This window comes from Acinonyx jubatus, chromosome B2, assembly GCF_027475565.1.
Source record: "Acinonyx jubatus isolate Ajub_Pintada_27869175 chromosome B2, VMU_Ajub_asm_v1.0, whole genome shotgun sequence".
Taxonomy (NCBI): Eukaryota; Metazoa; Chordata; class Mammalia; order Carnivora; family Felidae; genus Acinonyx; species Acinonyx jubatus.
Genome location: NC_069385.1, coordinates 84,910,120 through 84,928,626, shown reverse-complemented (window position 1 = coordinate 84,928,626; position 18,507 = coordinate 84,910,120). Strand labels below are relative to the sequence as shown.

General features: G+C 35.7%; 1 protein-coding gene across 3 annotated transcripts in view; it reads left to right on the top strand.

Moving 5' to 3' along the window:
• Positions 1-18,507, top strand: part of KCNQ5 (potassium voltage-gated channel subfamily Q member 5) — a 509,402-nt gene that overhangs the window by 157,433 nt on the left and 333,462 nt on the right. The window lies entirely within an intron of this gene.

Genomic DNA, 18,507 nt, shown 5'->3' with positions numbered 1-18,507 from the left:
TTCTTAAGTTTTGAGATGGAAAATTACTTCATGTGATCTCATATTTTATATACTTAGGGAAAACATGGTCTGCTCTTTAAAATGTTGTCCTTTCCTATTTGTTGGTTCCAAAATAGTCCTAAGATCATGAAGAATCAAAAGTTCTTGACCCTGGTTTCATGTGATAATCACTTGAGGAGATACGTTTAAAATTCTAATGCCAGGCTCCACTCAAGACCAGAAACCTTGAGGGTGGAGCCAGGGCATCATTTGTTTCCAGTCTTCCAAATGATATCAATGTATAGCCAAGATTGGAAAACACTTATCTATCCCACCTTCTGTTTAACATATGGGGGAAATGAAGCTCAGAGATTAAATGATTGATACCCCCCCCCCCCGCTGAATTGGAACTGAAACCCAGTTTTTCTACCTCCAGACCAATGTTTCAAGCTTATCCTAAACCTAGAATTGTAGGATGTGCAGTTTTCTTGACATATACAAAAACTTTACTGTGTAGACTATTGCTTAATTTAAATGAGTGGATTTAAAGAGAATTATTAGTGGAAGAAGAATTAAAGTGTATATGTTTGGGGACACCTGGATGGCTCAGTCAGTAAAGGCTCCAACCCTTGATGTCAGCTCAAGTCTTGATCTCAGTGTCATGAGTTCAAGCCCTACATTTGGCTCTGTACTGGACGTGAAGCCTACTTTAAAAAAAAAAAGTGTATATGTTTAATTCATTCTTTAAAATTCAATTAAGCACATTTTATGTGTTATGTATGGTGACTTTCATCATTAGGTCTGTTTTTTGGGGTAAATATTACTGTACCCATTTTTTAAATGAGGAAATTGATACATAAAGAGGTCAATAGACTTGCATTCAGTCACACAGCGAGGGAGTGGCAAAGTCATGAAATGAACCCAAGTCATAGGACACAGTCCCGACTTTCTTTTCTGTCTCTAAAAATAGAATCTTACATTTGTATAGTTCTTCATCTTCTGTGATTTTTTTCCCCTGCAGACATTGTTATCTCAATTGGTTTAGCCAGTAATTTAATTAACCCTGGCAAGATTCTCTTTATTTAGAAAACCAGAGAAAGATGCATGAAAAGGTAAACTTGTAAGTTTTACAGGTTGTACCCAATCATAAAAATCATCTAAGACATCTCAGTAATATTTTACCGGGCTCTTCCTCATCAATTTAGTGTGGGGGGTGTCATTTTGTTTGGTTTCATTTTTTACGCTCGGTGGAAAAGACCCACTGGATAGGAGTGATGAGCAGGATGTACTTATGTTTCACAAAGGGCCATTTTATAATGAACTTGGATGGGTCCCAGTTCAAAAGAATAGAAGAATAGTATTGAGATGAGGGGATCCTACAGTGTCCAAACAAATAGAACTAGACTCAACTTGTCAAGATGAATGGTTGACATAACTTGTCTCTACAGAATTTGTTAAAATGCTGATTTAAACATTAACACACTTTATTTTTTTTCTATTTTTTTAATGTTTATTTATTTTTGAGAGAGAGAGAGAGAGAGAGAGAGAGAGAGAGAGAGGGAGAGACAGACAGAGTATGAGCAGGGGAGGAACAGGGAGAGGGAGACACAGAATCTGAAGCAGGCTCCAGGCTCTGAGCTGAGGTGTCAGCACAGAGCCCGACACAGGGCTTGAACCCACAGACTGAGAGATCATGACCTGAGCTGAAGTTGGACGCCCAACCGACTGAGCCACCCAGGCGCCCCAAACATTAACACTTTCTTAAAGCAATATCTTAAGTGCTTAAAAATCTATACTACCAAGTTTTTTCCCCCCCTGAAGTCTAGGTCTTTTACTGTCTATAGATTGAGAGTAATCACAAGAAAGACTCCCAAAATAGAGCTCTCTGTGTAAATAAAAGAGCTAGTGAAGCTAGGGAAGCTAGGAGAGCCACAGTAAGTATTGCATAAACTGGAAAATAGTAAAGGTAAATTTAGTGGCTAATGCAATTTAGCATCAATTTGAAATACAGAAAAAGAACTTGCATAATTATTTCTTTCTGTGGGGGTTAAAATCTAGTTGGTAATACTAACGTAGTTTTGTAAGTTAAGGAAATTAAAAGAATAAAACAAAAAGCATTAAATTTGTAGCTAAAGAACAGAATTTTAGGTCCAAAGAATTATATTCTATATTTGCTTATTCAACAAAGATTTTTAGTATCTTCTATGTGCCAGGAATTGTTCTAGGTCTGGAAGTAAGAATAGTAAACAAGACCGACAAGGACCTCGCCCTCTAACAGCTTGCATTTTAGTGGAGGGAAATCATCAGTAAACAGTAAGTCAACAAACAAGATCATTTAAACTTTTTAAATGCTCTAAAGGAAATGAACAGAGTGTGGTCTTGGAAAGTGACTGGTGGGTGAGAACAGCACCTTCCACAGAGTCAGGGAGGAATGGTACCTTCCACTGAGAGTCAGGAAGTGCTTGCTGAAGAGATCACTTTTGAGGTGAGATCCCAAGACTAAGAAAGAGCCACCCACAGGACAAGTCAGAGGAAGAACTTGTTAGAAAATGGAGTGGTTTAGACAAATGTTCAAGATAGCTGCTTTGCATACGACAGAGATAAAAAGGCCAGAGTGCATACTAATGTATGTGTTTATGTCTGTGTCTGAGTGTGTGTGTGCATGTGTGCATGCATGCACTCTTGCACAAATGCCCATGCACACACACACACACACACACACGCACAGAATGGTAACAAAGCGCAACATCAGGTAAACTGGTATACAGAAATCAGAATGGAAAAATACCCTTGATGTCATATTTCGTGGTGTTCTAATTCCCTTCAATCCTACCCCCATTCCTTTCCCCCATCTCAAACAGACACATGTACAGGAAAAGATTTAAAATATTAACTTCCAGAAACGTGCCTCTTTATCTCTAGTTCAGAATGTCATAGCAAATGACTGCCTGGGCTTGATTGGTGGGTGGTTTTTGTAAATTCAACGGTTAGGAAACCATTAGTTTCCAAACACTAGTATGCAGCAAAAGAAAGCTCCTATATTTTCATGGAAAGAAAACTAATATAACACACTATCTAAATTGAGACTCCCAGAGAATAAACTTCTTTGGAAGCCATGAGTATAAAACCTTGTTTTGACCTTCATTTCTTATTCATGGTGGTAACTCTGTGGAGAAAGCTAGTATATTGTATTCTAAAAATCTTTAAATATTTGTTTCTTTGTCCTCTTTTTAATGTCTCATCTTACAGTGTTTTTCCTTTACCACATCCATCTATTTCTCAAAGTTACTGTTCATGAACTTTTGCAAAATCTCATTTTAAATATAAGCTTCTTTTTGCTGTTGTTTCTTCTTTGGTGTAAGAGATCTTGCCATGTTGTTCTTCTAAAGCACTATAAAACAAACATTAGAGACATCCTCTTGTACCACTATTTTGGAATCAATGTTTTTCTAGGTGTCTTACAAATAAATTAGCTCCCAAATGAAACAGATCTTTAAGTTAAATATGGCTCTTTAGATGGCTATATTCTGGAGATCACAAAGTCAAGAAACAGAGCATTTTAATGACAGGTGGTGGCTTTTTTAAAATCTTAATTTAGAATTTTTTAAATTGACTTTGAAATGCTGTTACAATTCAACCTGCCTCTGGTGTTTTATGTGCCTTAAAACTTGTTGCTACTGTATAATAACTGGGAGAGTATAACTGCAGGGTTCCAATTACTCTGGCAAAGGAACCTTATTACATTGTCTCCAACTAAGCATGTAATTAATGTCTCTCTTTCAAGGCCATTTCAGCAAATTCAAAACCCAAAGACTATCCATACATAGTTAGGGATGCGTAGAAACACTGGTGATGTCTTCATTGCAAAGGACAGCAACACCAGAGGAATTTGAGGAAGAATATGGAATATTTTATCATATACTGCAATTATTTTATTGTAACTAAAGATGTGGTTTGAAATAAAACGTATCACTCTAAAACCTCTCAGTGGGAATAGAATCACCCCCTTAGGGAGAGTTTTTTAAATGGGTGAGATGTTTTCAGGTTGTCACAATATCTGTGCAGAGGTCAGAAACACTAAATGTCTGCAATGCACGGGGGCAATTCAACTTTGAAATCTTGCTGGACATTTATGTGCGTAAAAAGCCCATTATAGTCATCTGAACATAAGCCTGTCTCCAATTTGGAAATAAACACAAGGTAATTTGGCACTATTTTAATACTCACTGAATTTTGCAAGAATGCAACTACTATGTAAATTAATAGATGACTGTAGCTAGTTTTATTTGGAACTTTACAAAGACTTGGTTATCATTTCAAAAAAAATTATGCCACTGACAGCACAGCTTGTGGTACTTGAGTTGCCAATAAACCATGCCTGCATTAAATGTATGTAGCAGTTACAGTCATGGGGATTCTGTGTTTAGATGACACCCTCCAACAATTTAATTCTATCTTCTCATCAAGTGTATCATGCCCAAACATTTGCCTATTGAAATATATTTTTATTATAAATTACTCTCCTTATATGTTTCCTTTATATTACAGACTTTTTGGGAATATGTGTTTAGACAAATTGTTTTATTTATGAATTTCATTTCATGGTATTAGAGGGACATTATAAAATAATTATGTTTTTAAAAGAGAGTGAGGTGAGATAAGGTTAAGAATGATTCTTCTAAAATGTGTCTCTCCTGCGAGAAGAAAGGGGGATGCTGTGTGTGTGCACACGTGTGCACTTTAGTGCAAAGAAAGAAAAGACAGGAAAGGGAGATGAGAGAATTGGCCTTGACTTCAGCTCCTACTGTGCCAGGCCCTATGCCCAGCCTTTCAAATGTATGATCTAATTTTTTGTGCATGGTGCTGAGAAATGCCATGTGTGCTTTGAATCTCCTGGCCCCAGAGTGCCACATTCAGAGCTGTCTGCTTGACATTTGGAGAGCAGAGAATAAGAGGAAATGAGTAGGTGAATATTCTTGACATTGCTGGAATGTTAAAATTATTTAAAAGTTCTATTAAATACATGACAGGCTCAGAGCCTGATTTATGGTAGCTAATGAAATTTTCACAAAGAAGTATTATCATGAAGTTTGAAAAAAATCATAGTAGAAACACACACGAATTCATATGCATATGAATGTCACTGCACATTGCTGTGCTCGTGCTTCCTATTTATAGCTTTCAGGACACATCCGCAAGTGATAAATGAACATTGAAATGCTACACATATGTTTATATCCACTTTTAGCTATGGAGTTGTTTCAAAAGTGGTTATCTCCACTGAGCCAAATTCCAGGCATTTAGAAAGTACAAAAAATTTTAAATTTTTTAAATGAACCAAAAAGCAAAAATAAGGAAAAACAGAGACTGAGAGATATGGCAGTCATAAATCTGACCCAAAATTATTTTTAAAAGGTGCTGTGTATGAAAATTAAATCTTATCAGAATTCAATACTAATCCTTCATTGTTGGTTGATGAGAGTTTTTAAAGAGTGACAAATGAAGATCTTTCTGATACATAGATATTGCCTAGGCATTTTAAAGCATTGAAGATAATTTTACTGTGTAAAGAGTTGTCAATTTAAACATGTTATAATTTAGAGTAAGTGACAGATTGCTTTCTTTTTTAAATGCCTAGATAAAGCTAGAGGTTGGTGTTTAACGAGGAGCGCATATTTGTGTATCTCATTTTTCACTGACCAGAGTATTGCCTTACAAAAGAATAAAACAATGTAGGAGGAGCCAACTTCAGGGGAGAGAGTACCTAAAAAGGTACACACCTAAAAAGGTGGTGTATTGCAACCACTATAATAAAGTTGAAGATGGCTAGAATCAATCTTTATAAACCTCTTTTCTTAGGTTTACTTTCAAGTTGTAGAAAATAAAACTGGTAATAAAACTGGTTTAAGCAAAAAAGAGAATGTGCTGGCTCAGTTAACTGGAAAGTCCAAGGGTAGTACTTGCTTCAGGCATAGGTAGATACAAGGACTCAAATGACATTATTAAATGGGTGTCTGCCTTGCTCGTTTTCCATTTGACTCTGCTGTGCTTCCTCTGGATTGACTTCACTTAAAGTAGAGTCTTTCTCAACATGTTGGGGGACAGAATCACCATGACTAAATTATTCTTATTCAAGCAGAGTGAAACTTCTTTTTCCCAAAAACTAAAACAAAAAACAAAACCCACACACAAAAGGTCCTACGTTGTGTCTTTTTTTTAAATTCCAGTAAAATTAATATACAGTGTTATATTAGTTTCAGGTGTACAATATAGTGATTCAACAATTCTATACATTTCTCAGTGCTCATCACAATAAGTATACTCTTAATGCCCTTCACCTATTTCACCCATCCCCCCACCCACCTCCCCACCAGTTGTTCCCTATATTAAGAGTCTGTTTTCTCATTTGTTTCTTTTTAAGTTTGTTCATTTGTTTTGTTTCTTAAATTCCACATATAAGTAAAATCATATGGTATTTGTTTTTCTCTGAGTGACTTATTTCACTTAGCATTATACCCTCTAGATTCATCCATGTTGTTACAAATGGCAAAAATGCATTATTTTTATGGCTGGGTAATATTCCGTTGTATACATATACCACACCATCTTTATCTAGTCATCTATAAATAGACAATTGTGTTGCTTCTATAATTTGACTATTATAAATAATGCTGCAATAAACACAGGGGTGCATATATCTTTTCAAATTAGTGTTTTCATTTTCTTTGGGTAAATACCCAGTAGTGGAATTACTGGATCATCTGCTATTTGTATTTTTAATTTTTTGAGGAACCTCCATACTATTTTCCATAGTGACTGCACCAGCTTGCATTCCTACTAATAGTACATGAGGGTCCCTTTATTTCCACGTCCTCACCAACACTTACTGTTTCTTGTGGTTTTATTTTAGCCATTCTGACAGGTATGAGGCAATATCTCATTGTGATTTTGATTTGCATTTCCATGATGATTAGAGATGTTGGGCATCTTTTCATGTGTCTGTTGTCCATTTTTTATGTCTTCTTTTGGGATGTGTTTTATTGAACCAATTTGGGTCACATACCTATGAAGCAAATACTGTGGGCTGGGGAATGGATAGATGATGCTGATTGGTCAAGCTAAGGTCATGTGCCTTCATAGGGGAAGGCATATCAGCCCCACCAGAACCTGAGCCGAATGCACTGAGATTGGAAGAGATGAGATGATATATCTTCCAACTGTTGGTGGCCTAACCTAAAGGGAATAGCCAGGTATTGACAAAATCTAGTTTACTTATATTACATTACATAAATCCTAATTTTCATCTTCCTCTTGGGATGTAAGAATGCACAGTTAGGGAATGACAGAATTTTAGAACCAAAAGAGACTTTGTAAATTATGTAGTTGAAAACCATCAATTTTAAGTAATTTTCAAGAATTCGCTCATCTTTAAATTGAGTTTTCTAATTGCAAGAACTGGTTATCTTACAGCAGTGCAAAATACTTGAGAAGGGTATTATAAAATATAAATTAGAATTTTATTAAAGCATTTATTGTATATCCCAAAGATACTTTGGAATGACTCTTAGGGTGGACTAACAGAGGTTATTACCAAATGCTTACATGAAATTTTTTAAAATCCTATGTTTTTTTCCCTTCCCAGCTATGTTTTCATTTCTCAAGTTTTTATCATTACAGTAATTTGTTACTCAGTTTAAGATGTTTATTGAAAAGAAATTCTGATTTTTTAATTCCTTATATTTTTATTCCTTTGATCACTGTTTCTCCTAATTATTGTAGGTAAGCAAAACTGGTATACTGTCATTTGCAAGCAGAAAATAATCATTCCATAAATGTATAGGAGTTCATTTCAGAAAACATACACTTTTAAAAGGAATGCAGTAAGAACCCCAAATGGACAAATTCTGGAGCCCTGACAGTGATGTGAAGCAGGTGTCATATTTCAAAGCAAGTCAGGACCACAGGGAGCCAAAGGAACTCATTTGTGTCTGCATCTGGTTACCTTAGTTCATTAGAGCTGGTGATAAGGAGGCCAAGGTCAGGGATCTGATCTCTGGGAGTGCCTGAAGGCACCCTGGATCCAAGGCCACAGACCAGAGAACTGTCATTATCATTAGAGGGAATAAGATGTGAAGATATGGAGAGAGTAATGTGGAACATTCCCTACCCTATAACCACATCTGTATAGCATGTTGTCCTGTGTTAGTAGCCAGACTCTTGAAAGGCATTTATGTCATAAATGGGAATTATAAAATGATAGAGAAAGTATTAAACTGATTTTTGCTGACCTGTGAAACTTTAAAGTTTCAACATAATTAGATGTCTTTGTCATATTAGAGATAGTGATATTAAATTTTGCAGGAAATACTGATTTTTAAATTTCCAAAGGTCAAAATTGAGATACAAATAGATACTGTAATAGGATTAAAAGACAAGAAGAGCTGTTGTTGGTGAATCTGTTCATTGAGCGTAATAAGATTATTTTCAGGCAGATGACTTCTTAGCTTAACAAGAAAATGAGCTATGCAGAGCAGACATGCAAGACTGCAACTTATATAAACTCACTACACTTTTGCGCTTTGTTAATATACCTTAATCCTGATTTCTTTTTGGAAAACAGGAACATTTATCATAGTAGCTCAGCAAAGCTTCATGGAAGTAACTAAATTTGTATTTAATCCTAAATTTACCTGAATTAACTATGTATTAACTATTCTTGTTGAAACAGAATATCAAATAAAAACTCATAATGACTCTGAACTATGTCCATTTTTTAATTTATTAACATTTTAAGCATAAATACTGTTCATCATAGTTACATTGGCAAATACCCCAATATGCTATCAGAGCTCAGCCAAGTAAGTTAATGATATATGTAATAGGTTAGTATAGTGATATTATTTAGTGCAATTGAGATTTTAATTGTGTGAATAGTATACAATATACATTAAGAAATTTTATTAGACTTCTATAGGATAGTGACATTTCATTAGCTGCAACTATTAGCTATTTATGTGAATAAATAATAACAAAGTAAAAATTAAATTTTGGCTAGTATTTTTGTCAGGAAAATAAATATCAAGTTATAAGGATTCTATTTACAATTTTAAAACTCATTAGTTCTTCATTGAAATTATATCTTCTCTATCCATTATTAGTTACATAATGAATAAATTATTCATTATTGTTAATCAATTCTTGAGTGCCTAAAATAAGAATGTCACAATAGATGAGACATTAAGCCAGTCCTTATGTTGACATAAATAAATGTAAAAATTGTTGATCTTCTTAAGGAATTTACAGCCTACATGGGATGCAAGACATAAAATACTTACAATAACAATTAACAATATAAAGCATCCTGTAATACCTACTAAGCGATTTGGAGAGTAAATGCTCAAATAATTCAAAAACAAAGCAAAACTATTATGGGAATTGAACCAGGTCTTGAGAGATGCCTTTAATTCATATCCATGGAATGTGATAGACAGTTCACATGTATGTCTAGATACTTTTTATCCCAATATCTCCTTAGCTGTAGTCAGTCTATATTTTTGAAAATATTTTTAAGCTGATATTTTAGTTTTAAGTATGAGGTTTCATAAGACATGTTTTGAGTCCCATTTTCCCACATAGGTACCTCTTCAAGTATATTTAATGTAAGACCTTCCTCTCTGTAGATATAGATATAGACGATATATCTACACCCAACACATATAATAATGTGTGTTTTTAAATTTACAAACAGTTATTTACATAAATAGAAGAACATGTGTATTAGTCTGGATTCTCCAATGAAACAGAACCAATAAGATATTGAGAGAGAGAGATTAGTAATTGGCTTATGCAGTTGTGGGGACTGACAAGTCTAAAATCTGAAGGGCAGGCTGGTAGGCTAAAGACTCTTAGGCAAGAGCTGATGCTGCAGTCTTGAGGTGAGGCAGAATTTCTTCTCTCTCAGGGAAACCTGTTTTGCTGTTTAGACCTTTCAGCGAATTGGATGAGGCCCTCCCACATTATCAAGGCAATCTCCATCACTTAAAGTCAACTGATTGTAGATGTTAAAACATGCCAACAAAATGCCTTCACAGAAACACCTAGGTTTGTGTTTGATTGGTAACTGAGTACTATTGCTTAACCAAGTTGGCACACAAAACTAGCCATCACACATGGCTTCTGGTGTCCTATTCTACTTAAGAACATCTCCCTCACCCCCATCAAGTAACTTTATTAACCTAAAATCATATGCATAGCTTCAACAAGGGAACATACTTATAAATTTAACTGAATTGTAGACCCTGGTTCAACTAATGAAGAAAGCAGAGTCTGTATTCTCACAGCCTAGTCTAGTAACATTTTCCTTGAGATTAAACATGCAGACTCCAGAATAGAATGTGAAGTGGATATGAAGAAGGCACTGAAACTGGTTATTGGCAAAACAGCTCTTAACTCTGGGACTGGCCCCTTGTCCTCTTCTTGAATGAGAATGATAATTAGGCTAGCACAATTCACTGAGCACATCCTAGGTGCCAGACCCTGGGCCAAGAACTTTTCATGCCCTTAATCCAACCACCTCTTAAAACTCTTACAAATAGTGTAACACAGACTTAATTTGTGTCCCTCCAGATGATGCTGAATAACTATCAAGTCTACTTCAAAAAATATATAGTTCTAATTTTATTTAATTATCCTTATTGTATCGAAATTTCCTAATAACTGCATTTTAGGGCCGTTCAGAATAATTCAGATTAAAGCAGTGATGGGAAAAAAACAGTTTACTTTGATTATTAGCCACTACAATTAAGTGCTTTAGATCACATAATCTTAATAACCAGACTAATAAATAATTACATGTTTTCCCTTTATCTGAGAGTAGAGTGTTCCTATGAAACCTTTTATAAGCCTAGATGGCATAAAGCAAAGAAGCAATTACCATTAATTTACATGGAAAATTTTTGAGTATTCCCAAATCCAAAAAATAATCTCTCTTAGTCTTTTCTGATACCTTAGGACACATCTTGCTAACAGATGCACAAAATAAATCAAGATAAAGCACAGATGTTCACACTGTTTCCAAGTTGTGGCGGGTTGATGCTGAGATGCTGAGTGTACTTCCCAGGGAAGGAGCTTGGTGGTGTCATGCTCACTGCTCAGGGTGCATGTTGCCTCTATAAAGGCTCTCAGGAAAAAACAAAGCCAAATGCTCTTTCCACTTGTCGCCCTTTTTTTACACTCCCCTCCCCAAAAAAGAAAGAAAATTCCATATTTCTTTTAGGTAGTAAAAGCAGGTACTAATGTAGGTCTTTTGTAAAAGCAAAGTGGTGGAACATGAACATTCAAAAAGCAAGGGACACGTATATGAAAGAATGCCTACCTTCATTCCCACCACAAATGCCACACTCCCCAAAATACAGTTTGGGTTTCGAGGAGTAAAGCTATACACACTTTTTAGGTGTTATTTAACCTCTCATACCTTATGCACCAAAACAGTGGTGGCAACTTTGGATTACTCAAACATTTTCTACTATAAGATAAAAAAATATCTTTTTTTTTTTACATATTCTGCTAACAAAATTAACCACTGACTCAGTTCAGTGTTCACTCATGTAAACAAAGCAAAATTCAACCCAATATCATTGTTTTAACTTACAAAGAATTCTGTTTGTGTTAGCTATAGTCTCATTTCAGTAACAAAGATCAAAATAAGACATTTTTAAAGATGGGTTTTTAATATATTTCTGAATCCAGGCATTTTGTTTAGAATGAGCCTCAAAGTCCATATAGAGTCATACTTTTAAGGTCCAAGAACTTATGTCCCATAGCTAGTTAAAAATAGAGCAGAGTCCAGAACCTTCACCCCCTACCCCAACTGCAGCCCAGTCAATTACACTGCATTCTGGTCTTATTGGAGCTCAGGCTCATAAAACTGCTTTCTCCTTGTAAACTCTTTCCTCATATAAACATGCATCTCTGTGTTGAACGTAAGTAATTATAATATGGTCAGTGTATTATAGTGAATGATCCCATTTTTTTATGATTCTTCTACAGCCCTATCAATCCCCAGGCTGCATCAGTGTTGTTTCCAGAGATAATTAGAAAACTATTTTAAGACATTGAGCCAGGACAATTATTCTGGTCTCTAAGACCAGTACCTGACCTTATTCTCAAAGCAGCCAAAGAGTCCCATCTCAGTCCAACCACAGTTAATATTTCTCTTGGACATAATCTTTATTCCTACCTATATTCCCATGGATTCCCCCCCCCCTCCACTTTCAGGAGTGGAAGGGGTGTGGAATATCATCATATGTCAGTTCACTCTCAGCATTTTAATTTATGCATATTCAAATATATGTAATGACTCAAGATAAAATCTTGACCAGGAACAGACACTTAATGGGGAAAAAGTCACCACACTGCTTCCTTGCTGAGTCCTAAAAGCCATGCATCTCTGAGTCTGGTGCTGGAATTGCCAAGCACATACATTTCTTCAAGGGTCTTAACTCATAGGCTTTTCCAAGAGTTTATGCTTAATGGTTTCAATTTCCAAAAGTAGAGCTTGCTGTCTCTACCAGTAGGTCTGCCCAATCTGTCCACACCAGAGTATCCCTACAAGCATTAGGTCTATCCTATAAATTAGTCACATATTAGATTTCCCCCCAAAATTCTACAGCTTTGACTGCATTGTGCTAATGCTTTAGATGTTTTATATACTTGCTAAAAAAAAGAGAAGATATTCCTAGTGTGTTCACTGGGAAGTATGGGTCCTACTTGCTGTCAGATATTTTTTACTTAATTGATTCTTTGAATGCTTAATTCCAAAGTCTTTCTCACCTTTTTTATTTCCCTGGAGTCCTTTTTCAGAGATCCCTCAAGAAAGAATCTTCTTTGTTCTTAGAAATAATACTTTTGGTTGTGAATAATATAAACCCAATAATCTTCCCTTAGCGGCCACAAATAGGTGCATTTTAGGAGAGGAACAAAGCATAGCAGATGATAAAACTTAGTCTTGAATATAAGCAGAAGCATTTACAATTCACATTTATAGTAACCTTACATTTTACTGTTCTGGATTTTTGAGAGGTGCTTTATATCATTACTTTATCTTGGTGGCTAAAATCTACTGAGAGGCAGGTAGTGATAGAGACCTTAAGAAAGAGGCAGGGTGGAAGTGGAGTCCAGACGTATCTTGGGACTTGGACATATCTTTCTTTGATGGTCTGCCACAGTTGTCTTTTACTAACTTTCATGATGCTAAACAAGTTCCATGTACCTAGACACAAGCTACAGCTTGCAAGAGTGTTTTCTTTTTAACTTGACATTGATTGAGATCCTTGCCAAGTAATGGTAATTTCCTAAGTATGTTTATAACTGTAAGAGGGAATGCAGGCATCATTCCCCACATCTACCACCTTCCAGTGGTGGAATCCACTGGCCCAAGAAATAAGACAGGCAAAAAATGCAAAAGATGACAAAACCTACACACCATGAGGAAAGGATTAGTCATCATCTAAGCAATGCACTTAAAAATATATTTGTCCCCTTAGCTTACTCGTTGTAAAAGTAATATATATTTATTGGGTAAAATTAGAAAACTAAGAAAAATGGATAGAATAAAGTTTGCTAATAATCTCACAATTTTGAGTACCAGTACTTTTAATATGTTGCTGTATTTTCTTCTGATCTTTTTAGAATATGTGTGTTTTGGCCATTTTTATCATAAAAGTATATTCTACTTATATTCACTTAACTTTGTAACATCATCATTTATTTTTGTTCTTGAGAATTCCTCACAAAACTTATTGTAATGGCTTGATAATAATCCATCATGTGGAATGTCCCAATTGATTAACATTTTATTTATTTCCAATTTTTCACTATTGCAAGTAGGGAATGCCTTTGTACTAAAATCGTGTGTGTGTGTGTGTGTGTGTGTGTGTGTGTGTGTGTGTGTGTTGTGTGTGTGTGTGTGATTAACTCTGTGGGATAGATTTTGAGAAGTGGAATTACTGGTCCACAAAGCTATCTGCACGCATATAAAATTGATTTGTCAAAGGGTTGTAGCAACTTAGTTTATGATTTCACCACCTTTTTTATGGAAGTCTTTATTGCAGAGCCTATCTGTGCATCATGGCGGGGGTAGGTTTTCAAGTACTAATGTAAATGAGAATTTTGAAAATGAGAGAATTTTACATAAGAGCTCTCTGGTAATGTGAAGCTTACCTGGTGTGCCATTCCAGAGTGACATAACAATAAATATGGAAATGTTAATATTAAAAGAACCACTTAATTGCCAGCCACCACTGATTGTCATTGATGAATTACATTATTATATTCATGGATATAAGCACTCAGGATGTAAAGGAGGTTAGTACAAACTACTGAGAAATAGTCCTCTTTTATCCTGTTGGTTGTCCTTTTTTCCCCTTTATGATTATAAAGCTTTTCTAAGAGTCTTAAAAAACAGAACCAGAATGTGTGTCTTTTTTCTCCTTTTATGCTCATCCGTGCTATTAATCATTCTCCACACACTGCTGTTTCCTCTTAAATGCTTTGGGTGGACTAGGGGGGAAGACTTTGTGAGCTCCAGTGCAGTGGTGTATCATGCAAGAGCAGAAGTGGAACTGGCTTGAAGAAGTACAGGCCAACTCGCCAGAATGGGATATTTAATTCCCTAGTTATAGCTACACTGGCCAAACATCTTAGAGTCTTGGAAGTTTCAAACAAAGTTCTTTTCCTCGTACATACCTGAAATGACCTCGTAAGGTAGCATAAGCGTTATTCTTACCGCCTTACTTTATCTGTTGCTATTTTTTTCTTTCCACTTTGTCCTTAGGGCTTTTACTGAACTGGCTCTAATGACTTACCTTATGTTTTTGAGGATTAATCATTTTCTTCCTTTTAATTTTATTTGTTAATTTTCAGCCTTACCTTTTCACTCTATGGAAATAAAATATATAGATGATTTTGCAACTTGGAAATTTCTTTCCTATACATAATGAACATTCAGTACTGCAGCCTTTGTCCCTCATTTACTGTAATTATGTCTCATTTCTCATGAGGATGTATCAATGAGAATTCCCTTAATATGTGTGGTTAAGTGCTTTATCCTAGTTATTTATTTGTTTGTGTATTTGTTTATTTTTGATGTCAGGAAATTCAATAGTTGGGTTATTTAAATCATACAACAGAGTAGTATTGAAACAGTGCAGGTTTTGATATCAGTATATCTGGATTCAAGTACAAGCCACCTCTTGCTAATGTATACAACATTCATACCATAAGATTAGGTTCATAATAAGTGGTCGGTAAATTTTAATTTTTACCTCATCATGTTTATGTAGTATTTATTATGTGTGTAGCAATAGAATAGATATTTCAAAGGTATAACTAATTTATGTAATAGTCATTTTTTCTCTCACTGGGAGATTAAACCTGTTAAATTATAAATTATCACCTAAGATCAACATCTTTTGTACTTGGAAATCATTTCTCCACTTATCTTCCATCCTGATTAATTTTTCATATTTTTTAACTTTACCTAAATCCAAGTTAGTTAAAATATAGAGTAATAATGCTTTCAGGAGTAGAATTTACTGATTCATCACTTGCATGTAATACCTAGTGTTCATCCCAACAAGTGCCCTCCTTAATGCCCATCACCAATTTGGCCCATCCCCCCACCCAACACCCCTCAAGCAACCCTCAGTTTGTTCTCTGTATTTAAGAGTCTCTTATGATTTGTCTCCCTTTCTGTTTTTATATTATTTTTGCTTCTCTTCCCCTATGTTCATCTATTCTGTTTCTTAAGTTCCACATATGAGTGAAATCAAATGATAGATGTCTTTCTCTGACTTATTTCACTTAGCGTAATACATTCTATTCCATCCACGTTGGTGCAAATGGTAAGCTTTCATTCTTTTTGATTGCTGAGTAATATTTCATGGTGCACTACATCTTCTTTATCCATTCATCGGTCGATTATCCTGATTAATTGTGAGCTGAATCACTTGTTCTCAAAGTTTTAGGAGAGCTTTACAAATAGATGTCCAGGATGCACCCAAATCTATTGAATAGTGGGGCTTAGGCAATTGTGAGGCTCACTAGAGCTTACAGACCACTGAGATAAATCATTGTTGTTTAACATTCCTACATGGGTTAGTGAGGTATGCATCCAACATACCTCTTCTTTGGCCTCCAGCAAAACCAGCCTCCTAGCAGAAGTGACATCTGAGGTAGGATTTGAAGAAGAGGAAGGATTTGTTCTATGCAGGAAGCTGGGACAGAATTCAGGAAGGTGTTCCAGGCAGAGGGAGCTGAAAGTGCAAAAGCCCACAGAATAAGAGAACCTGTTCATTGAGGGTAACTGGAAGAAGTTCAGTAAGGCTGTTGTGTAGAAGGGGAAGTAGGAAGGAAGTAGGGTTAATAATTTGGACTTTATCCTAAGGATAATAAGTTCCACAAAAGAGTTAACAATAGACAGGCATGATTGAATGCTTGCTTTACAAAAAATCCTTCTTCTGGCAGCAGTGTGAAGAGTTGACTCAGGACAGAAATCAGAGAGAGTCAATGATGGGCCTTATCCAAGGTAGTGGCAAAGGAAATGGAGAGAAGTAGGCTGATTTGAGCAGTGCTTATGAATACCTAAGGAAGAAGTTGTTGAATTTGAATTTTCAGCTTGAAGTGACTGAATGCACAGTTTAGACAGGACACAGAAAGGGCACCCCCAATGGAGGTGGGAAAGTGGCGGTATACAGCATAAAGAAGGAGCGGCTGAGTTATTTTTTTTCTTGTTCGGTTTAGAATATTTAGTTAAGCCTCCATTTCTCTGGGTGAGATGTAACCTTACCAAAGTCATGTTACTTTTAGATTAGCCATAAGTTTACTTCTACTCCTTGTGTTAGCCATCCTGATGGTGCACTATATCTATTTAAAATAAATTGATTTAAAGCAGGGGGAAAAAAGGGAAGGGCCATTTTCTTTGTTATTTTTATGTCTTGTGCCTTTCAATTGGCAGAGGAGCCTTTCCCAAGCCAGGTGGTGAATGACAATGACTGAGGAAGGGACACCATTTTTTGAGTGGCATCCATGTTGACAAGGCAAAACCTTGCACACAGAAGAACACATGTAAAAGTAATAATCCATGCGGGCTAGATGCTGACTGCATTTGGTGGAAATTTGCACATAGAGCACTTCCCTACAATTTGATCCTAATAATGTCAAGCCAAAGGAGTGTTTAGTGACAGCCAGTCTGCTCTGATAACAGAGATATGCTGCTTTCTACTTTCACTTTTTCTAAAGTTCACAGATGTGCTCTTGATGTGGTCTGAGTATTTTTTTGAACTGCTGGAAAATTTCACTCACACACTAATGGTTCCAATGAACACAAAATACCTCTTCCAGAGTGCATTTGCCAATAAGCAGTATTTTTAGAGGCACATGTCACAGTTTCTGTTTGCCTCTGTTGTGACTGTTAATGGGCCCTGAATGATTAAGAAACAGCCTCTGATAAAAGGCATTACCCCACTGTTTCATTATATACTATGGGCAGTAAATGTTTACTACACTTTGAGCTCAAACTAACATGTCATTAAACCCTGTTCCTATTAAATAAGCTCCCAGTGCATAGCTGTTACTCCCTCGAACATGTTTGTCATTTCCCTGTGTCTGAAATAGCAAACCATGCCTTTTGGATTCTTACAGCTAAATGCTTCTTAACAATGATGTCATATCATTTATGCATGCTTCCTCAGGAAGATATTTTAGCTTTCTGAATTCTTTGGCTAACTTGCCACTCTATCCCTGTTTCCAATAATATTCTCTGACCTGTTGAGTAAAAGAATTCTTTTGAAAGAAGAACTAGGAGTGAAAAAAACAGTAGATAGATCTAAACACTAGATTTGATATGACATTTTATTGCACAGAATGCATGTACTATGATATTTTCATATGCTGGGGGTAACTTTCCTCTGGGGATTGGAGAACCAGGATTTCTGGTCTGACCATAGTAGAAATCTATTTTTCTTTCCCATCTATTTTCTTTCCCATCATAGTAGTGAGAGTATCTAACTTTCTCACCTGCCAGATCTGCAGGAAACCTATTTCTTTTGCTGTATTTGAAAATGAAAAAGGAAGTGCTTGCTATTGAAAACAGTCCCAAATACTATAATGTGAGTGCTAGAAATTATGACTGTAAGCAATTAGAGGGGAAAAGTCATTCAGGTGCCATTTTGGCTTTCTGTAAGTATGGCTATAAAAATAAAGTGCCTCTTTGGGCATGCTTAGTCATTACTTTGGGGTTAAGAATGAAGACAAGGAAAAAAAATCTGACACAAACATGTGTTTTTCATTCTGACATATAGAGTTAACATTATTTTCCACAGCTACAACTCGGAAGGGGTTAGTATCTTTTAATTCATTTTCTAAAACACCATGGTAATATTTTTATGCTGCCTAACCTGGTGGTGCTGAGAATACTCTGTGTCTGGTTCTCTTTGGTACAGAGTATTCACTTTTTTAAATGGTGAGGTT